This window comes from Wolffia australiana, chromosome 13 (genome assembly GCF_029677425.1).
Source record: "Wolffia australiana isolate 7733 chromosome 13, ASM2967742v1".
Classification (NCBI taxonomy): domain Eukaryota; kingdom Viridiplantae; phylum Streptophyta; class Magnoliopsida; order Alismatales; family Araceae; genus Wolffia; species Wolffia australiana.
Window position 1 is genome coordinate 13,423,712 of NC_135847.1, and position 21,179 is coordinate 13,444,890.

The 21,179-nt window shown below is 44.0% G+C and overlaps 1 long non-coding RNA gene and 1 pseudogene across 2 annotated transcripts; one reads left to right on the top strand and one right to left on the bottom strand.

The window, feature by feature from the left end:
* Nucleotides 1–308: 308 nt before the first annotated feature.
* On the bottom strand, nt 309–13,956 carry LOC144710908 (structural maintenance of chromosomes protein 4-like; annotated as a pseudogene). The gene is made up of 27 exons (XR_013583437.1): nt 12,699–13,956; nt 12,332–12,393; nt 12,137–12,238; nt 11,898–12,074; nt 11,697–11,827; nt 10,840–10,918; nt 10,617–10,774; nt 10,460–10,535; nt 6,560–6,688; nt 6,347–6,491; nt 6,146–6,276; nt 5,901–6,052; nt 5,638–5,828; nt 5,425–5,558; nt 4,667–4,822; nt 4,263–4,563; nt 3,679–3,855; nt 3,511–3,594; nt 3,216–3,425; nt 3,052–3,141; nt 2,856–2,977; nt 2,624–2,776; nt 1,266–1,372; nt 1,130–1,190; nt 894–1,028; nt 570–657; nt 309–475 (listed from the first exon to the last, which is right to left on the bottom strand). The product of XR_013583437.1 is annotated as a structural maintenance of chromosomes protein 4-like (transcript).
* Nucleotides 13,957–15,000: 1,044 nt separating this feature from the next.
* Nucleotides 15,001–17,306, top strand: LOC144711173 (uncharacterized). The gene is made up of 2 exons (XR_013583488.1): nt 15,001–16,986; nt 17,085–17,306. It is a non-coding gene; the product is annotated as an uncharacterized LOC144711173 (long non-coding RNA).
* The last annotated feature ends 3,873 nt before the right edge of the window (nt 17,307–21,179 follow it).

The window sequence follows — 21,179 nt, forward strand, 5'->3', positions numbered from 1 at the left end:
AGAACAAGGCAACAATGAGAGCAGAGAATGAGATGAAGGGTTATAGAGAAAAACAAGGCAGATGAAATTTGAGAGAGATAGAGAGAGGCAAAAATGAGACAGCGTGAAGTGAGAGCATGAAGCACAGATAGAGTAAGAGTGGTATTAGAGGAATTTTTTATTGAATAGATAAACTAAAATAAAAAAATGAAGATGAAACATAGAAGGGAGAGAAAAAGGTGATAGGAGAGAGAGAGGCAACAAGAAGCAAAGATAGAGAGAGTGGCGAAGTGAGAGTAGAATGAGAGGACAGATGAGGCAGATGAAAGTTAAGAGAGAGAATAAATGGCAGAGATGAGACATAGGGATAGAGAGGAAACTGATGAAAGAAGCAGCGCAAGATTAGATGGGATGAGATGATAACTAATGATTAAAAACTGAGCATCTTTCGTTCGCTCCTTGACATAATGGCCAACAATTGAAACATTCTTAAAATCTGCAATCATAATAATTTTATTTATCAAGGATCCATCACAAATAACAAAAACCAAAAAATTTCAATTAGGGTTTTCAACTAGAAGAACAAGTACCCAGCGCTGCATCAATCTCGTCCATGACATACATGGGGGTAGGCTTGTAATGATGAAGCGCAAATACAAGCGCTAGAGAGCTCAACGTCTGAAAATAAACACGAATGAAGCTAAATTTCGTCATGATCATCAATCTCAAGATAGAATGGATGTTTGAGTCCCATGATCAATCGATCCTTCTCTAGAAAAATTGTTCAATCACTCAACCTTGATCAATCAATGGGATCTGAACAGTTGAAACTTGAGCCTTAATGCAATCAAATAATCTAAGAAGAAAAACTGAAACACTGGAATATAGTCTTTTTATAGGATACAAATGAAAACCTTCTCTCCGCCAGATAAATTAGCAATATTTTTCCAGCTCTTTTTAGGAGGCCTGACACTGAAAATCACGCCTTCTGAGAAAGGATCCAACGAGTCAACAAGTTCCAACTCCGCGTCGCCCCCAAGTGTAATCATCTACGTTTGAACAAAATCCTCCATTGGGTAGGGAATAGATAGAAGAAAAAACAATAATATTACTTTTAACAACAATGATGACATAATGGTAATAAATGGACCTGATACATTTCTTTCAGTTTGAGGGATATGGTATTAAATCCGGCCATAAATTTGTCTAATCTGTAAATGAATCAGTCAATCAACCAGGGCACCACGACAAAAAGACTACTTTAAAGATGCAGAATCTTGATATACCTCCTCTTTCTCAAGTCATTGTAGTGTTCCTTCAGTTATCACGCTCTTGAGTCACGGCATTCAACTCTTCCAAACGTTCGTTGTATAGAGATACCTTCTTCCGATACCTAGAGTTGAATAGTGAACTGATATAAATTTTCACTTCAAAAATTATTTAGGCTAGGGACTGCCTAGTTTTCTCTGGAATCGTACCCGTTACTATCACAATGTTACCCATTTTTCCGTGAATGACAACCGATAGCCACTACCATTATCAGATTTATGTAGATCAGTTCAGAAAGACAAGGGCACCGACAATGGTAATGGTTACAGGTAAGGTATCAAAATATCGTTGAGGATGATGATACAAATTACCTTAAAGAAAACTAATAAATGATAATTAAGTAAAACCATCATCTGATAACTGTAATATGCTGTAATCTGTTATCCGCTACGAGAACCTTATTACTTGACGCAGCCTTAGCACGGGAACAGTGTAGGAACACGACTTGAGTCCACAAGCCTTGCTCCACTTGAAGTCGCTAAGTCCAGAATCCACAGAACTAGCCTCTCCAACCCTTGAGTCCACGAGGGGTTGTACTTGAATCCACAAGCACACAAGCACTCTCTAACAAAGAGAACACTCAGAGGGAAGAAACAACAGTTTCAACAAGACAATAGATTTCAATGGTCCTCAGTCAGGGGTACATGGGGCCTTATATAGGCCACAAGGAGTGCAGGGTCGTCCATAATGACTGTACCCATGACAAGACAAGTGAAAACATTGAGAAAAACAAATATGACAAGCTAAAACAGAGGATAAGCAGCTTGTCAGGCCTGAGCAGAGATATCCTACAGATTTTGGGGCCTGTAGAAGCTGTCAGGAGATATTTGTGTGGCTCAAGAAGATCCTGATGGGACAAAACAGAAGATTTGCAGATCTGACAAGTTAGAGCGGAGATCCTGGCACAAGAAGAATCAGGCAGAAGATCTCGTCAGAAGATCTTGTCAAAGGAAATCCTGTCAGAGATAATCCTGTCAGAAGATCTTGTCAGGGAAAATCCTGTCAGATGATCTTGTCAGAGAAAATCCTGTCAGAGGATTTTGAGGGGCTCTAGGTATATTTCTGCAGATTCTGTCAGTTCTAGAAGAATCTCCTTCTTGGGCCACAGCTTGCTAATGGGCCTCAGAAAATGGGCTTCTGGGCTACATTACTGTTATCAGATATTCACTCAGAGATATCAGATAACGATCATAAGGTTATCAGATATCGATCTTCAGTAGCTGAAACCATTATTGCTACCGATACTGATATCCGTTACCGGTACCGAAACAGGCAAACCCTAATTTAGGCAATGAATGACATAGCTGGGAAGTACTCTGCAATAGAATCCAGATTTGGAGTCATGTCTTTAAGCTGGGCTTCAATCAATTGAACAATCTTTGTTGCTCTCTTCAAATCACAGCTGTCATTGATGAAGTCATTCATCTCAGTCTGAAGCTTTGGAAGATCAACGGCTTCCTTTTGAATTCTGAGGAAACGATTATGATAGAGAAGTTCATATTGCAAAATACTGATATATGTTAATAGTCGTAAATTCATTTACTAACTGTTCTAAATGATTGAAAATGCTAGCCTGCAGTTCGTCAAGTTTTTTCTTGTATCCTTTGTTCTTCACTTCCCACTCTTTAGCAAGTTTCTTCACATCTTGCAGCTTATATTCTGCATCTACCTGAAGATTGCTACTGGTTTGTAAGAAATTGCATGTATATGAAAATTTAATTTTGCGGGTATAAGAAATTGAACCTCAGAAGCCCGTAAGCCATCCGTGGTTTTTTTCAGTTCATTATACTCAGCTTTTTCTTCCTCAAGCACTACCTTATGCTTGTCAATTAGCTGAAAAATAGTATATTTGTGTAGTGTCACTGGTTAAAAATGCCTCTTAGCCCTGCGATGAAAACTTTCTGTACCTCTTGGGTTTTTTTGAAGTAGACTTGAACATTAAACGCTTTTTGTTCAATCTCTTTAAAAGTAAACATTATCTTCTCTTTTGCCTCATTGAGGGCTTCCCTTTCTTTCTTCAAATCTTCAAGGCTTTTTTTTAGTTTTTTTACTGTCTTCTCGTTTGAAACCAGCTTTACCTTATGACGGTTAATCTCGGTGCTCGTTTTATCAATGTCCTGTAATGACACAACATTATAGTGTTCTTCCTTAATTGTTGAAAAAAGATATTTACAAAATGAGAGTAAACTAGAGTGTACTCACAGAATGGATGTTGGAAACCTTCTTCTTTTGATTTTTGAGCTTTTCACCTCCAGCATTATCAATTTTCTTCTGAAGTTCAGAGGCCTGCATGGTAATTAAATCTAACCTTTTCAATGATAAGCGGGAAATAAATTCCGCTCAAGAGAATTTTTTTAACTCGAAATTCACCTTTTCATTAAGCTGACTAGAGGATTTAGTTAGTCTCTCAAGCTCACATTTTTCAGCAGAGATGATGGTTTCCAGTTCTTTTAGTCTATCTATTTCGTCCTTTCCCGGCTTGGATGCAGCTTTAAGAGAGTCTAGCTGCTTCTCAATGTAATCATGTTGGGCTTTTAAACTATCAATCTGTAACCAAAAGAATGTTACCAAAAATAGAACCAAGTGAATCTGCACCAGTAGGATTCCCCTAACATTATCTGGAACTATATTCATCACCAGTATAACATTACCTGATAACCAAACTTCTATATTTGATATTTTTTACTGACCAGGTAACCATTATCGATCATGGACTAAATGATAAGAATCTGAATGTCAATATTGCAGATCTAATAGTGATAATAAACAATGATGTCAGTGTCCAAAATATAGGTCAGATATCCGATAACAAATAATGAATCTATTTAAATCCTTTTTTCATTCATATCGGGCATTGATAACGAATGTCAAATGGTTTGTTTGGTATGCATTCCCCTCCCCATGTTTTGTTGCTCGATATTCAGTCATCAGGTCTTTTTAAAAATATCACTTACCTCCTGGCATTTTGCTAGCTCAAATTCCAAGTTAGCAGAGGCTTTTCTGCAGACTGGTACCGTTTGACAGCATCACCAATTTGGTGACACAAGGTTCCGAGTTTCTCCACTAGGCCACAAAGCTCTCTTTTAGAAGTTGCAATTGCTTCAGATGATACACTAGCTCGAATAGAAGTTCCCATTTTACCACCTCGGGCTTTGCCCCACCTCCAGACATTGTCCCAGACTTTCCAAATAGAGCCCCTGCCAATGTCACCACGCGCCGAAACTCGGAGTCCCCACTGTATGCAATTCTTGTAGCCTAGAGAGAGAGAGAGAGAGAGAGAGAGAGAGAGAGAGAGAGAGATTTTACCTCAATGTTCAAACAGCACAAAGAAAGTTTACTCTGAAGAAGGTAATCTGACCTGGTCCAAGTCATTGGCCACCACTGTGTTTCCCAGGGCAGCAAAAAAGGCTATCTTTGATTTTTCATTATCCACGTGGACGAGATCAAAAAGGCGAGGAACTCCTGGAGTTTTGACTTTCTCTTTCATGCGCCTCAAACTGTCTTTCTGTTTCTCCTGTACCACAGAAAATAGGAAATTTTGTCAATTATTATTTTTCTTGCGATTTTTTTTTGTCATTGATTAGCAGAAGTTCCTTCAAAAGGCCTGTGAGAACATATGGGCAATGGTGAACCAAAGGCTTCACTAGGCCCATTATATGTCTCTCCTCGCCATGACCTCCTCTTTTTTTATATGGGATGGAGGCCTTTGTAGTATCTAGTAAAACCTATAATTCTCTTGTCGTAATCAAGGGTTTCCGCATGGTATCAGAGACAGGTTCAAGATTCGGATCTGTGGTTTGTAGGCCCAATATACCTCCACTGAAGAGTGTATTCTGTTAGAGAGTGAGCCTTGGCCCACACTGGGCTTCAACCCACTGAACCTATTTCCCTTCCATAATATATTTAATTGTTTTTTTGAAGAACATAATATATTTAATTGTAACTCCCTATTTCTCTCATTCTTCGAGGATTTCTTGTCTTTCTCCCCTCTCCTCTCCAGGTATGCTAACCGCAAATCATTCCGCAGAAAACCAATTACATTGAGCAGAAATCTCCATAATATTTGCCTATGTTTTAACAAATTTATTTCCGAAAAAGATTATTCACCAAAATTACCAGAATCATAAATGTTGCAATTCCGAGATTTCTCTTTCGAAGCAGTTCAACACATGCTTGAGCCGCAACAGTTGTCTCCACAACGATATAACCAAGACCAGGGCATGCCGTTGATATGGCAACATCATACTTTGCTGTAAAAAGAAAGAGCTAAATATCCATGAATTACTTACCGATAAGTTGACAGAGATAAAGATATGAAATGAATATGACCATCGATTGCTCCCAGATCACCAAGACGACCATAAATCCCATCAATCAGCTTCAACTCCTTTGCTTCCAAGATTGCCTTCAAAACAGAACTCTGGCTCTTTTCAGATTCCAAAACTGATCGGAGCTCCGTAACCTTCTATCTGGCAGCTTGCTCAAGAGGCAGCAGTTGTTCTTGTTGTTTGATAAATTCCAGCCCAAATTTCCATTAATGTATAAAATATCAATTAGACTAAATGCAAGCAGATATTAAATCTCAACTTACATGTTCTTCCTTGCGAGCATTGGATGCCTCAACATTATATTTCTGAAATTCATTCTGGAATTTGAGCAAATTGGACTCCTTTGACTTGATTTTGACTGATATTTCACTTATTTGGCTATGAGCATTCTCGAGAGATGCTTGGGCATTTTCATGCTGAAAATATCAACCAAAATGACTAGTATTTGTTAAAGAACTAAATGAAGAAGATCTGTGAATATAATGACAAGAAGATGGGATCAAGTGAACCTTCTCCGTTAAATGCTTATTTTTCATGCACACTACATCGAGTTTTCCTTTGTGTTTAATCAGTTGCTTCTCCCAAGGCTCTAACTCTTTGTGAATACATAGAAGCTCAGATCTTAGTTTCTCAGTTTCAGCTGTTTGTCACAGAATTTCGAGTTCTCAATTTTCAGCAGGTCAAAGGAGTCAAAATGTTCATATATTCACCTTTAGAGTCTTCTTTAATCTTTTCTAAGATCGTCTTTTCATCTAGTAAACGCTGCTGCAGCTTTGGAATTTCCTCTTGAAGCTTAGGAATGAGTTCTGTAGATTCCTCACTCTCTCTCTCAACATCTAAGACTTTAGATGAGTCCTACAGCATAAAAAGTTAATGACTCTCAATTGATAAACCTTGATTTTAGATGAAATTTGTAACTTTACCTTCTCAAGCTTGTCATCAGTTTTTGAAATCTTCTGTGTCAGGTGGTTGAGATCTTCTCTGTACTTAACATCCTGTCTTTCAAACTCTTTGAAGTGATCTTTGCACGATTTTAATTGAGTCTCAAGTTCCTAACATTTTTCAATTGATGCAAAATTATAAGATACAATATAATATACAATCAAACATATCAGGAAACTAGACAAGCATGCTACTTTTTTAAGTTCAGGATGAGATTATTTGATTAAAAACGTAAGATCACCCAAATCTGATGATTTTTCGTAAACTGAGACGTAACAGATTACAAGACCGAAATCAGCCCATCATTAGCTCACTCCCCTTCCAAACATCCGTGATCAAACCAATAAGATACAAGGTTTTCCACATCGTGGGTGATTCCACCCAGCGACTACGCTTTTCCCTTGAATATCACATCATTACATTATAGCCATATAGCACATATCACCACAAACCTTCTCCCTTGGTCCACCTGTCCGCAATTGTGCCTCAGTATTGTGGCCCAAAAATTTGAGTCAAATATAATTTCTGACATCCCTTGATTAGCCCAGATCACAATAGCAAATGGGCACTAGAAGGAAAGGTGAGCACAATTTTCATCCCTCTCCATATGCAGCACATGTTGTCAACTCGACCGAGAAGAAACAGCAACATATTTCTTAACCCCTGCCAAAAGGAAGTCCCCTAATCGGGGCCGTTTGCTTTTCCCAATCCAATCCCATGTCGCACTTGTCCCACAACATGACAATCCACCTTATCCACTTCGTTAGAAATGTCACATTCATAGTATCCAAATGTGGACTGCCCAATTCGCCTTGGCGCGTCAGAATGCATACATCGTCCCATTAGACAAGTGTCATCCCTCCTCCATTCCCAGAACATGCACCCTTCAAAAAGAATCTCACATGGTTCTCTCGGTCATTGTTCAATATCCACTGGAAGCTTGAACATGAAGAAATAGAAGGTGGGTATCATTGATAATTCGACCTCTACAACACGCCATCCCCTTCTGCAGAGTAACTTTTGCTTTTCATCTCTTTAAGCATTGCTCCATTTCTCAAACCTGAGTTGCTCATCCACTACTCAAAGATGGCCAGTTGATAATGCCATGCTCAAATATAACACAAACAAGTATTCCACTGGCATCCCTGGCACAATAGAGCATTGAGCCTCCTCCCTTGCTTGCCCTAAACCAATAAATCTGGTTTTCCCTTGTAGATAAGAGTGCCCAGACAGTATATGAAAATAGCAAGAAGTGTGGCTAGATTCTTGGCCTTCAAGACCCCTGATGTAGAAGGCTGAGTCATCTGCCTATTGCAATAAAGGGATGCCCATAGAATCACTCAATGTCACAAACCCTTTAGAAGACCTCATGCGCACACATTGGTCGTGCTAATGGCTAGTGTGCCAACTGTTAGAATCAGCAGTGCTCAAGGATATCCTTTTTTAATCCCCGACTGTGACCGGATCTAGCCCCTTTTTTGGGTGCCCATTTACCATAACCGAGTATAAATGGGAACCATACATTGCATCATTCACCAGACGCATCTCTTTGGAAATCCTCTTGTTCATAGTGAGGACCATACAAAACTCCAATCTGGGGACTTGTATACCAACGCAAAATCTACCTTCCACATGAACCCTTTAGTCCCCTTTAGCTTCCTCCATCAGCAAATCTCTTCTTTCAAATTGGCACTATCCACGAGCTCTCTCCTGAGCGTAAACGTGGATTGAAAAGGCCCGACAAGATCCCCGATCATCACCTGCAGTTGATTCCCCAAAACCATTTGCATGATGAAGTAGATGGAATTGGATAAAGATATAGGTCGCCATTCGCTGACATTGACTGCCTCCTGCTTCTAAGGGAGCAAAAAAAAGGTATGATTTATTTAACCTCTCTGTATTGGCATGTCAAGATATTAGCTCTTCCAACGTGGCCGTAACACCCTCCTGAACCAGCTTCTTGAAGTCCTTGTCGAAAAAGATTAAGCCTCTCACTTGGTCTCACTCATCAATCTGCCATCTCTCTCTTGTATCATCTCTCTCACCTCCTATGCATCCAGTCATCCTTCTCTCTATTTCCTCACCCAGTCCTACTTGTTAAATTATCTTATTACCACCTTCCACACATCATCTCGATATCCTACTAGATACCACCATCTCTATTTTTCTACTCTATCTCATTTGATTCTCTGTTATCCATCACTCTGATCATCCGCTGCTTACTCTGTTTCCTACCCTGATCACTATTCCAACTCATCCACTGTCTAGTCCTAGTAAGCCCCTGATCACTGATCGGAACACTTCGCCCCTAAAGATCCTATTATGTGACACATCTTAGCGTCGCATAGTCCCTAAACATTCCATGATACACATTCATGATAGACCTTTTGTCTCCCTCCCCACAGTTCGAGGCATACCAAATCTCTGACCTCGCCTGTTCGTGCAGATCAAGTTGTGGACAACGACTCATTCACTACGGAGTTTTGACTAGCGCAACTACTAGGCTAGTCTCTTATTCCACCACCCATGATACTCCACTCCAATTTTGCTCGTCTTCTTTCCTTCCTAGACAGACCAAAATCACCCACTCTCACTATCGTCTAGCCTCTGGAAACCTCACCCTCCTGCCTATTCCTATTACCAGCTACACCTCATCTCTGATGCCCTTCGCACATCTCCCTATTAGTCCCCACTAAATTATAGCTTGCCCTCGTGCTTATTCCCAGGACGCCCTTCTTCTTTGCTCCCCCTTATCCAAGGCACTACACACTTTATGATTCCAATGTGTCAGCGCTAATTAGCAAGTCTTCGAAACCCAGTGTGCTCACCCATTCTCAGTGATCCACCATGTCCAAATCTTCACGATGTCCCCTCCTCAGCAGCTCTTCTTATTAATAGACCCGCTGCCCTGCCACTAATGGCAAAAACGGCAGTTAAGACTATGGTTTGATCCTCTTTTGATATGATTAGATTGCCTTAACAAAAGCGTCACTCAACTGCAGTCGGTCTTCTCCGGAGTTCTTCGTCATTGGAGAGTGCTCTGATACCAAATGGTAAGATCCCCAGGATCTTACCGATTCTGCTATCTTAAAATAGATCTTGTATTGATAAAAGAAGAAAGATACAGAGGGGGAAACAGGGAATACAAAACTCTCTCTTTCTCTCTCTCTAATTGATTCTTGGGTGGGAATTGACTAGAGAGCTACCAACTTCCAATGCTGTCCCACTTGACTCCTGAGACTCCTGTCTACCTTCTTCCTCCCTTTCCCTCTTATTTATAGGCTCCCATATCCTTGAGTCTTCCCTCCTCTCTTGTAAATGTTTTCTGGCGGATTTGGCAATTAGGGGCTTACCAGGATCCCTTTAGAACCACTATTTATCTCTCCTCACTAAAGCTTCCTCTCTCTATATATAAGGAGTGGAGACCTGTCTTGTATCTTTGCAAGCATTATCTTTTCCAGCAGCACTAATGTATGGAATATGGTTCTATAGAGAAATAATGTGAAGAGATTAAGATTCAGTCTTCAATAATAATAACTTCAAAATGGTCATACGATACCCATCAACCACAAACTATAAACAGAATGTGCACAGATATAGGTTTATACTATACTTCAACAGAAGGATCTTTCTAGAAATAAAAGAATTAATAGAGATGTTATGGAGCTAGCTGGAAATAGCAAACCCGCCGAAGATTTTCCAGTAAATCCTATTAATAGGGCACATATCATCTGAATAAAGAATTGGAGTTTTACTTCATTGTTCCTCTCTTTCTCTCTTTCAAACCATTTTTAAGGCTCATTTTTAATTCCAAATGCTCAAATGGGTCAAGAGAAAGAAATAAAAGAAAATAAATAGAACAAGAACCACGGAAAACGAACATCATGCTCTTCTAGATACTTGTTATGTTTTTTCTCCAGTTCCTTGAGATGCTTAGAATTTTCAGAAAGCTTTCCCCTGTATGAGGGGAAAAAGACATCAGCCAATTTTCAAATTTAGACGAAGCTTGAATAGCTCATTTCTGATAATTAGAGTTACCTCTCAGTCTTGAGGTTTTCTTCCAATGTGGCAACATTTTCCTGTAATCCTGAAACGTGAGCAATCGCATCGTCAGAAGCCAATTTCGAGGCTTTCTCCTGCCATTTTAGGAGGGCCAGCTCTTTCAACATGAAGACTTCAGCTTCGTTCTTGACACTCTGAAAACAGAATATTTTGCTATTTAGCAGTGCCATTAACAAAGTACTTAAATTATAGCACCAACCTTCAAGCTATCTCTTTCTTCCTCCGCTAATTTAACCATTTGTATTATCCCTGATCTCTTCTCGTTCAGGGTTTCCAGCCTACAGAGTTTACGTGAAAGAACAATGTTTGAACTTAGAGGAGAATATTTGCATTTGTTTACTTCTGGCAATGTAAACAAAATTATATCCATGATAATTCCATAAGCATGTGATGGTCAATAAATCAAGGCCTACGAGAATATAAAGATGTCTGGCAAAAAAGCTCAAAACATAACCATTCAACTAAAATCTGTGCACCAGAAACAGATAAGAAACATACATTCATTAATAGAAACGAGCAAGATGGGGTCGAACAGGGAGTGCCTAATGCTATTGGGTACTATTCCTGTAACCATTAACGTTGTTCATTATCCCTTAAACGACACCCAATAACTGTGAGCATTACCAGATAACAGTTATTGCTTATCACAAAGATGAAGATATCGCTATCGAGAACAGGTCTTGGTACCATAGAACCCCTGGCAGTAACAGTTCTAGTTAGGATTGAAAATATCTTCGAGAATAACAATAATGTTGACAATTTTATAAGATATAACTTACGTATACCCTGTTGGATTACAACAACAGAATTTATCCAATACCAATATTCCATTACAATTAAAGGATAACTTTAATGAACTCAATCTATGAGGTACCCGATACCAAAATCACTACAGACTGGTATCCATAACTGATTCTGGGATGGGCAAAAAAGACAAATAGTAAAGATAACAATTTGAAGCAGAAGACGTATAAAATAAATTAATGATAAAAATACGTTCAAACAGGCAAATAGGAAAGTGGTTATGAATTTTTGCCTGGAAGGAAAAAAACTCACTGCTGGAAGGATTCTTCAATCTTCGCAACATACTGGTTAGTCCCAATAATATCCTCAAGGTATTCCAAGAACCCTTCATCATGAGGCCCTTGAGCCTTTGGTTTCATGAGAGAGATCTGTTCAACTTCACCCTTTTCGAAAAAAAAATTAGGGTTCGGTACGTGTTCAAATGTGTTCAAATGGTAAAGAAATTATTTAAACCTGAAAAATCAAGAAACGGTTGTTGTCCAGGTCAACTCCCTTTCCCTTTAACTTCTTGGTGACTTCTGTGAAATTACTGGCACGATCATTTATATAGTACTTTGATGAGTTGTCACGGAAAGCAACTCTAGTGATGGTAAAATCGCTGCCGGGGACAGCCTTATACGTTCCATCATCCTGTATTTCAGTTTTTGAATCAAAAATCGGGAATGAACAGAAAATGAAATGATTTTGATTACTAGGTCAACAATCTCCTGGAAATGTACGGACACGGCGGCGCTTCCAAGGTTTTGGTGATTTGTGGAATTGTGAATCAGCTCTGAAACTTTATTGAGTCGCATCTTTAATGGCAAAATGAGAGATTCAGGGTTGGCTAGTTGCAAACGATCTCAGGGAAGTTTAACGGATACAAGTAGACAAATAAAAGCTTTAACCTGTTTCGCCCTCTCACGTTGCTCTTTCCACTTCCATTAGGTCCCACAACAGCAGTGAAGCTCTGAAAAATGGATAATTAATTATCAATTGATCATCAGGGGATTTCCAGTTGATTCCTGAGGAAAGCAGAGTATCTCGTCCGAAGAATTTAGTGAAATAAACATAATTTCTGTAACAAAGAAAAAGGCTTTGAACGAATTATTGGAACCGAAATTTTCATGTCACTAAAACCAATTGGAGCCTGAAAAAAGCTATCTCGACCGAAGAATTTAGGGAAATAGACTATTTCTTTCTGCAAAAAGCTTAGTATACCCGGCCGAAGAATTCAAGGAAATAAACATGGTTCCAGGGAAATTAATCGCTCACCTTGTGGAACGGTCCCACTCGCTGCTCGCCGGCGTACGATTTGAAATTCGTCTTGACCATTTCCTTTATAAACAGCCTCGGTTTCGCGGCTGCGCCGCTCTCCTGCGAATCTGCAAAATCGCCATTGTCGAGATCCGACTCCGCCGACTGGGACGACACCATCGGAGCGCGCACAGAATCGATCCTCTCTCTCTCTCTCTCTCTTCCCCCGCCGCTGCCGCTTCCTTGAAATGGATCCCGGGAGGAAAGCGCGGGAAAATGGAATCCAATTTTGGCGATCGATGAGAAATCTTGACTGTCCGATTCCTTAGCAACGTATCTCAGTCGTCCGTTTGAATTAGTTTCATTCGCCGTCATTTTCGAACATTTAAATAAGTGAAAAGGTTCGCGAAGGAAATAGAGAAGAAAAATCTGCGTTTGAGGTCTTTAAGGAAGCTCTGAAACTCGCATCGGTAGTCGAATTCGCCCGGATTGATGGAGTCGACGAGTAGGAACCAGATCGATGGCTTCGGCGGCGTGCGGCGGGAGCCGTCCGCCATCGATCTATAAAAAGGAGAAGAGAGGGGCGCCATTCTCTAGCCTTGGTTGAATGAAGAATTTGGAAACTTGAGGGAGTACCTCATGTCCTCCTCTCCTTCCCCTAAACCCTCCAAACCCGAAGTCCCATGGAGATTTCCTTGGATCTCCCCTTACCCTAACTTCCTCCCTTCTTCCTTAGCTTCATGGACTAGCCTCCCATGGAAATTCCCCTTCTCCTCACCTTCACCTACCTAGATCTCTATCCTCTTCTCATCTAGGTACCCTCCCAATTCCCTGGCTATAGGAAACATCCGGCAGATCAAGTAACGGAGCCGCCGCCGCCGCCACAACCGACGCCGGAGCTTCCTAGGTGGCCGGCGGGTTGATCTCTGATCCCCGCCGCCCCTCGACCCCGCGAAGGTCGTCCAAGGGAGTCCTGCCCTTCAGTCGACCCCCACAAGGGTCTCGGAACCTGCCCCAATGCCGCCGGCCAAACCGGCCAGCCCAGCCCGTCCAAACGCGCCGCCGGCGCCCCCACCGGCCCATCGCCGGCGCACCGCCGGCCTACAGGCTGCCCGCGGCCGTGGGGCCGATCCTACTCAGGTCTGCCTCTCCGGACGCCGCCCAGGTACGCCCAGGCCGGAAACCGCCGCCGCCGCCGGCCGTTTCACCTTCCGCCGGCCGCCGGTTCGCCTTCCGCGCGCGCGGCCCACGCCCGACGCGCGCCATCGCCGGCGCCCTGACCCGAGAGCCAGCCAGAGACGCCCTGGGTGCCTGGCCCTTCCGGATCAGCCCCCTGCGCGCTGCGCCCGCCCCTGCTCTCCAGATGGCCTCATTCCCCGCCGCCAGGACCCGCCGGTCGCGACAGGTCAGCCCGCGCGCGCGGACACCGCCGCTGGAGCGCCCACGCGCGCGCGCGCGTGCGCCGCCGTCCCGGACGCCCAGCTTCGGCCCGACGTCCTTTTCCGCCAACCGCCGGGGCCGCCGACCGCCCCGAACAGACCTGCCGCCAAGCGCTTGACGACGACCCGGCCGACCCGCCGGACCCGCCCCGCGCGCGCGGACAGCGCCGACCGGATAGCCGCGCGCGCGCGCGCCGACCCGGCCCACCTACCCGAGGGCCGACGGGCCCCTCCCCGCCAGCATCCTGCATCCGCACATCGGCCCCCGCCCGGAGCCGACTGACGCGGCCGTCGCCAGCCGCCGGACGCCGACGCCGCCGCCCGCGCGCGCGGCCACTCGGAGAACGCGGCCCGCGCGCGCGCGCGAGACCCGTCTCCGCCCGAGGACTGCTCCCGCCGCCTTGCCGAGCAGATCATCGCCCGGGGCTCGCCACCTTCGCCCCTAGGACGCCGGCCCCGCCGATCGTCCGGTGCTCCCGGAGCACCCGCTGCCGCACCGTGCACGTCGCACGCCCGCCGCAGCCCACCGTCGGCCCCCACCACGGTCTCCCGCCTTCGCCCGTGCAGCCGTTGGCCATTTCCAGCAGCCTCTGCCCCGTGCCTCGGCACTCGTCTAGGGGCTCGGTCATTAGCGACCGGCTCTCCTCCCTCGTCAGTTGGGGAGTAGTAGAGCCGGGCTGTTTGGTCGCCGCCGCCCGGACGGTCGAGCAAGAGCTCCTACCGGACGACGCGTGAGACAGGCCGACCCTGAGTATTATCTCGGGTCTCAGCCCAGCCTTGGTTGTTTTCATTTTCAGGTTGACTCTCCACCGGACTTCCCGCCGCCACACGTCACAGCCGACCGGGCTCCAGCCCCGCAGGTGCGTTTGCGGTCACCCCTTTTCGAGTTTCATTTAGTTCCCTCAGTGGTTCCCGAACGGGGCTAGGTTAGCTCTTATATCTGGGTGGGTGGGCTTAGATAGGATTTCTCTGCGGTATCGGTGCTCGGCTGGACAGGTTGAAGGTGGACGTGCGGTACCAAGGACCCGCACGTTTCAGTACCAGTTCCCTCCGATCCCTGAGTTATCGGGAGAACCCGGCTACACCGGTTCTCCCCTTACTGTGATCATGGGCGTTCACGTCCGTTATCGTCGTGTTTATCATCTCTCGTATTTTCTCGAACTACTGCATTGCACGCATGTCATTCCCTTAGGGACTCCTGCCTAAGTGGTAGGGAACGGTCGTCGATCCCGACCCGGTTGTTTCCCATCACAAGCGCCGTTATACGGCGTTGCCACGTCAGCGATGACGCGAGGCCATCGCTATACGACGTGGCGCGCTGAGAGCGCGCCACGTGTCGAGGTCATTTGTTCTCCAAAAGGGAAAATAAATGAGAGGGTCGCGGGAACCAATCCCGCGGCCTCTCTCTCGCCGATGACGTGGCCCAACCAGCTGGGCCACGCGGCTTGTTTGAAAGTTTCTCGCCCCTTTAGTATTAAATTTGTTTAATTCCTTAATGGGCCAAGCTAAAACCGAGACAAATGTGATTTAAATTTTCTAAAAATTGAGTAAATGGCCCAATATTGATTATAAATGATAATTAGTATTATTTCGGTTTATTTTGAGTTTTGAAAAATTATCCAAAATTGTTTTAGTATATTTCCTTCATAAAACTCAATGAAATTGTCATATTTCAAATTTGTGAAATTGTATATGATAATTGTCATGTTTCATTATTAACCTTGACTTGGTTATTATTGAAAATGAAAATTCCCTCATTTAAAATTGAGATTTAAATGCAAGGTTAACAAATCTTGCATGGTCCTCCCATGTTATAATCATGGTTTCATCGTGTGCTTTAAGGGGATGTTTGGAGTTACCCTTGTCCTTTTCCTAAGTGCTTGATGACAACCATGGTTAAGTATGTGATACAAGGCCTAACGATGAGATCATATGAATCTGTCTGGAGTAACCCCGGGGTGCATGCAAGTCCATCCGAACGCAAGTAACATGGGTACTTCTCGACTGAAATCAATGATTGTTTGGAGCTACCCCAGGCCGTATGAAAGTAAGGGACCGAACATGATTGGATATCACAAGTGTATGAGTCTCATGCGTAAGTGCTTCTGGAATATAATGAGATTGTTTGGAGTTACCCCAGGTTGCATTATAAGAAGAATGATTCTGATCCCCACGAGAAGATACTCAGCATCTTCGAGTAGAAAACATATAGTTGAGGGTTATGTTTCTTAGTGGGAGCAATTAATGATAGAATTACTATTATCTTCCTAAATCAAATATGTATATCCTTTCTTATGTTTGACAGAATACAATGATGGGCCCTAACCCTTTACGGGGATTATGGAATTGCAAAAGTTGACGGGGCCAAATTTTTGTAGACTGGCTTCATAACCTCAGAACTGTTCTGAAGAACGAACATTGTATTTATGTTCCGGATGAAAAGGAACCCATGTCCTTACGATGATTGGAATCATCGAGAGGATAGTGATGGGATTCACGGTAACTCCGGATCTTTATATTGATCTCATTTTGCAATCTCTTCCCGAGTCATTTTCACGTTTGTTATGCAAATGTTTCATAAGCGAGGTTGAGACTTCTCATGCGGAGCTCCTCATTATGCTTAGATTGGCCGAGGGAAACATCCTATCGAATAAGTCCCAAGTTCTTCTAGTTGGTGAGACCAGCAAGAAGAAAAGAAAGGCCGACTCGAGTTCTGAAAAGAACAAGGGTATCGGAAGGAGTACCCCAAGAAGAAGAAGACAAGGGAGAGTGTTTCCATTGTGGCATCAAGGGCCATTGGAAACGCAATTGTAAGAAGTATCTAAATGAGATAGCCACCAAGAAGAAGCATGCTTATCCTTCAGGAGGTAGTACCTATATGATAGGTTGCTATATGTCGTCTAGTGATTGTTCATTATGGGTATTAGATACTGGATGCACAACTCACATTTGCAATGATATGCAGGTGATGACAAGCAAATGCTAGTTGGCGCGAAGGGAGATGGTGATGAGGCTTGGAAATGGCACAAAGGTTGCTGCCATGCATGTGGGTAGGGCCAAGCTATCGTTGTCTCCCGAATGTTCGTTTTTCATAGATGATTGCTATTCTGCCCCCGATATTGTATCGAACATCATTTCAGTTTCATGTTTAGACCTTGCCGGTTTTAGTTGGACTTTTGGAAACAAATGTTGTTCTATTTACTTTCAAAGTAAATCAATAGCAACGACTCCTTTAGTCTGAGGTTTGTATCTTTCAGATACATCGAAAAACGAAATGAATATTAATGTAACTTCTAAGAGAAGTAAACAAGACGTGAACTCGACCTATCTATGGCATTGTAGATTGGGTCACATTAGCACAAGGCGAGTTCCTAAATTGCATCAAGACAAAAGGTTGGGTGATTTTGATTATGAATTGTTTGACACTTGCGAGCCTTGTCTTATGGGTAATTTACCCAAGGCACCTTTCAAGGTAAAGGGAACTCGTGCTAATCAAGATTTTGAACTCATACATACCAATGTGTGTGGTCCAATGTCCACTCTAGCAAGGGGTGGATATTCCTACTTCATTACCTTCTGATGTAATACGACCTGCCGGGATCGGTCGGCTCGTATTACGCCACAGGAAGCAATGAACAAGTTCGTGAAGATATGAATGTATGCTGTCGTAGGAAATGTCGAATGAGCAATAAATCGGTCGTTCGCGGTTGGGGGAAGAAGGTCCTCGTCGATCAAGGGGAAGATATTGATCTGAGATCAAACTCCCAATGACCCAATTGACCAACTAGATGACTAGCGGTGAGGGGCGTTTGACGGCCCTAGGGTGTTCAGCGCCTAAGTCAACGAATACCCCTTCAACCACAAGAAAAGATCCTAAATCTTGACGAAGGTGGCTAACCTATCCGTAGATTAGCTTGAAAAAGGGCAGAGGACGCGATAGCAGAAGACGACACTAAAAGAAGTAATGATACTGGAGTAAATGGAGAGGAGACGGGTGGGTACCTGATGTGTCGGTAGTCCATGGCGTGATTGCGTCACATCAAAGTCGAGAGTGGATCAGGCGGCGGACGGCGGAGCTGGATGACCGGATGCAAGCTTGAGGAAAACACGAGCTAGGTGGACAGCTCGGGGGCATGCACCGTGAAGGCCCACAGACGCGGGTGATGGCGTGGCGGGAGGGCGCTGGCCGACGCGCGACGCACGGGCGCAGATGGGCGCACGGGCACGAGCGCGCGCGGCCCGCAGTCGTGGGCGGGCGCGGGGCGCCGAGCACCGATGAGCGCGCTTGAACGCGGGCTGGCGGAGCGTGGAAAACGCGCTCGTGCGTGGCGGCGCGGGCAGGCGGGTGGCGCGCTGCCGCAAGCGGGCGCGAGACCGCGGGAGGAAGAGAGGGGCGTGGGCGTGGGGTGCCGCGCTGGTGGTGGTAGAGTTGATGATGGCGGGCGGATCTTGGTGCCAAGAAAGGGGATTCTTGACCGGTAACTGCCAAGAACCCTCCAAGAAGAGGAGTTCTTGATAGTTCTGGGAGGGCTTCCTCGGTGGAATAGAGTATCCCAGGAATGATGAGCGTCGGCGACGTTTCTTGAACCTCGGGCACCTTCGGAGTGGTCTCGACGAAGGATTCTTCAGCTCCAGGCGGCAACGACTTCTTGGAATCTTTAATCGTTCTGGAGTGGTCTCGACGGAACGATTGAACACGTCGTCACGGAGTGATCTCGACGTGACGACGGGGCTCTAACCATGGAGTGATCTCGACGTGGGCGAGGCTAGCCAAACCTCCTACACTCTACTCTATATGATAAGTGGAGACACAAGTTGGAAAATCTCTTCAACAAATGACTCAAGTGTTCTCTTGGGTATGCTATCCCCTTATATAGTGAGGGTAGGTGCCAAGTGAACGTGGGGAGAGGACGAACCATCGCAAGACGTGGTTCGGCCTCTCCTTACAATTTGAAAATAAAATTGAAACATAAAAGTAAAAGACGAGGACGAGGCCCAACACCGGCCCAGTCCATGAAATCCAAAAACACAAACAAAAACATAAACAAAGCAAGTAAGATAGTGATGCTTACGCGGGGTACTTAAACCCCGGGTGGCGAGCATCGGCGCGAGCAGCTCGGCGAGGCTGATGTCGTCCGGTCGTGATGTCTCCGGGATGGTCCCCCATCATCCTCCCGGGGTGGGAGGAACTCAACTCCGGCGAGTAAAGCTCCGTGATGTCCTCGAGCGGTTGAACCAGGTCCGGTCGGAGTCGTGCTACCCAAGACAAAAGGTTGGGTGATTTTGATTATGAATTGTTTGACACTTGAGAGCCTTGTCTTATGGGTAATTTACCCAAGGCACCTTTCAAGGTAAAGGGAACTCGTGCTAATCAAGATTTTGAACTCATACATACCGATGTGTGTGGTCCAATGTCCACTCTAGCAAGGGCTGGATATTCCTACTTCATTACCTTCACAGATTATGTGTCAAGGTACGGAGATGTTTATTTGATGAGACAAAAATATGAGGCCCTTGAAAAGTTTAAGGAGTATAAACTTGAAGTAGAGAAGCAAACCGGAAAGAGTATTAGGACTCTTCGATCTGATCAAGGAGGTGAATACTTAAGTACGGAGTTCACCGAATGCTTAAAGGATAATGGGATCCGTGCGCAACTTACACCTACGTACACCCCACAAATGAATGGAGTTTTGGAGTGCCGGAATCAAACTTTGTTAGACATGGTTTGATGCATGATGAGTGCCGTCGAGGTGCACCACGTTTTTCAATGGGGATATGTGCTACACACAACGGCATATTACATCAATATATTGCCTAGAAAATCTATTTCTTCTTCACCTTATGAGATTTGGTGGGAGAAGAAACCAAGTTTTGATCACATCAGAATTTGGGGATGCATGGCTCATGTTAAGAAACATGATCCAAGCACGCTAGAGTCGCGCACCGAAAGGTGTATGTTTGTAGGGTATCCAAAGGAAACTTATGGATACTACTACTGCCCCGAAGAACAAAATGTTTTGTTTCTCAAAGGGTTGTTTTCTTAGAGAAGGAATTTCTTACAAACGAGAAAAAAGTGGAAGTAAATTTGAGTTAGATGAAACTCAAGAACCTCAAACAGAATTGAGATCTTTGGAAGATTCTCAAAGGACGGAATGTGTTGATCCCCATACACACGAAACTCGTAGGTCAACGAGAATGCCTAAAATCCCTAATCGATATGTTGGACGCATCGATGTAGAGGATGGGGAGTCGATCACCACTTTGAGTGGAGATCCCTTGAACTGCGAGGAAGCTATAAATAGTTCCGATTCTAGAAAATAGCGAGAAGCCATCAAATTTGGAACTTGATCGACATTCCGGAGGGTAAAACACACATCGGATGCAAGTGGATCTTCAAGAAGAAGATTGGTGTAGATGGATTTGTTGAGACTTATAAAGCCCGGCTAGTTTTGAAAGGGTATCGTCAAAGACAAGGGATTGACTATGACAAAACCTTCTCACCCATGGCAATGATTAACTCAATACGGATACTTCTCGCGATCGAGGCATACTATGATTACAAAGTATGGCAAATGGATGTCAAAACAGCTTTCTTTAATGCAGACCTAGAAGAGGAGGTGTATATGACACAACCTGAAGGATACACATCCAAAGCCCATCCTAATAAAGTATGGCGTTTGCAAAAGTCCATTTGTGGACTCAAGCAAGCTTCTAGAAGTTGGAGCAAGAAGTTTGATCATGCGATCAAGACCTTCGACTTCATTTAGAATGGAGATGAACCGTTTGTGTACAGGAAAACTAGTGGGAGCTCCATTACTTTCTTGGTATTATATGTAGATGATATTCTTATCATTGGGAATGATAAAGTGATGTTAAATTCAGTGAAGTCATGGTTATCTAAGAACTTCTCCGTGAAGGATCTGGGAGATGCAACCTATGTATTGAGAATACGAATCTATAGAGATAGATCAAGGAGGTTGCTTGGATTGACTCAATCCTCGTACATAGACACGATAGTTAAAAAGTTTGTCTTGCCTAGTTCTAATGGTGGATATCTACC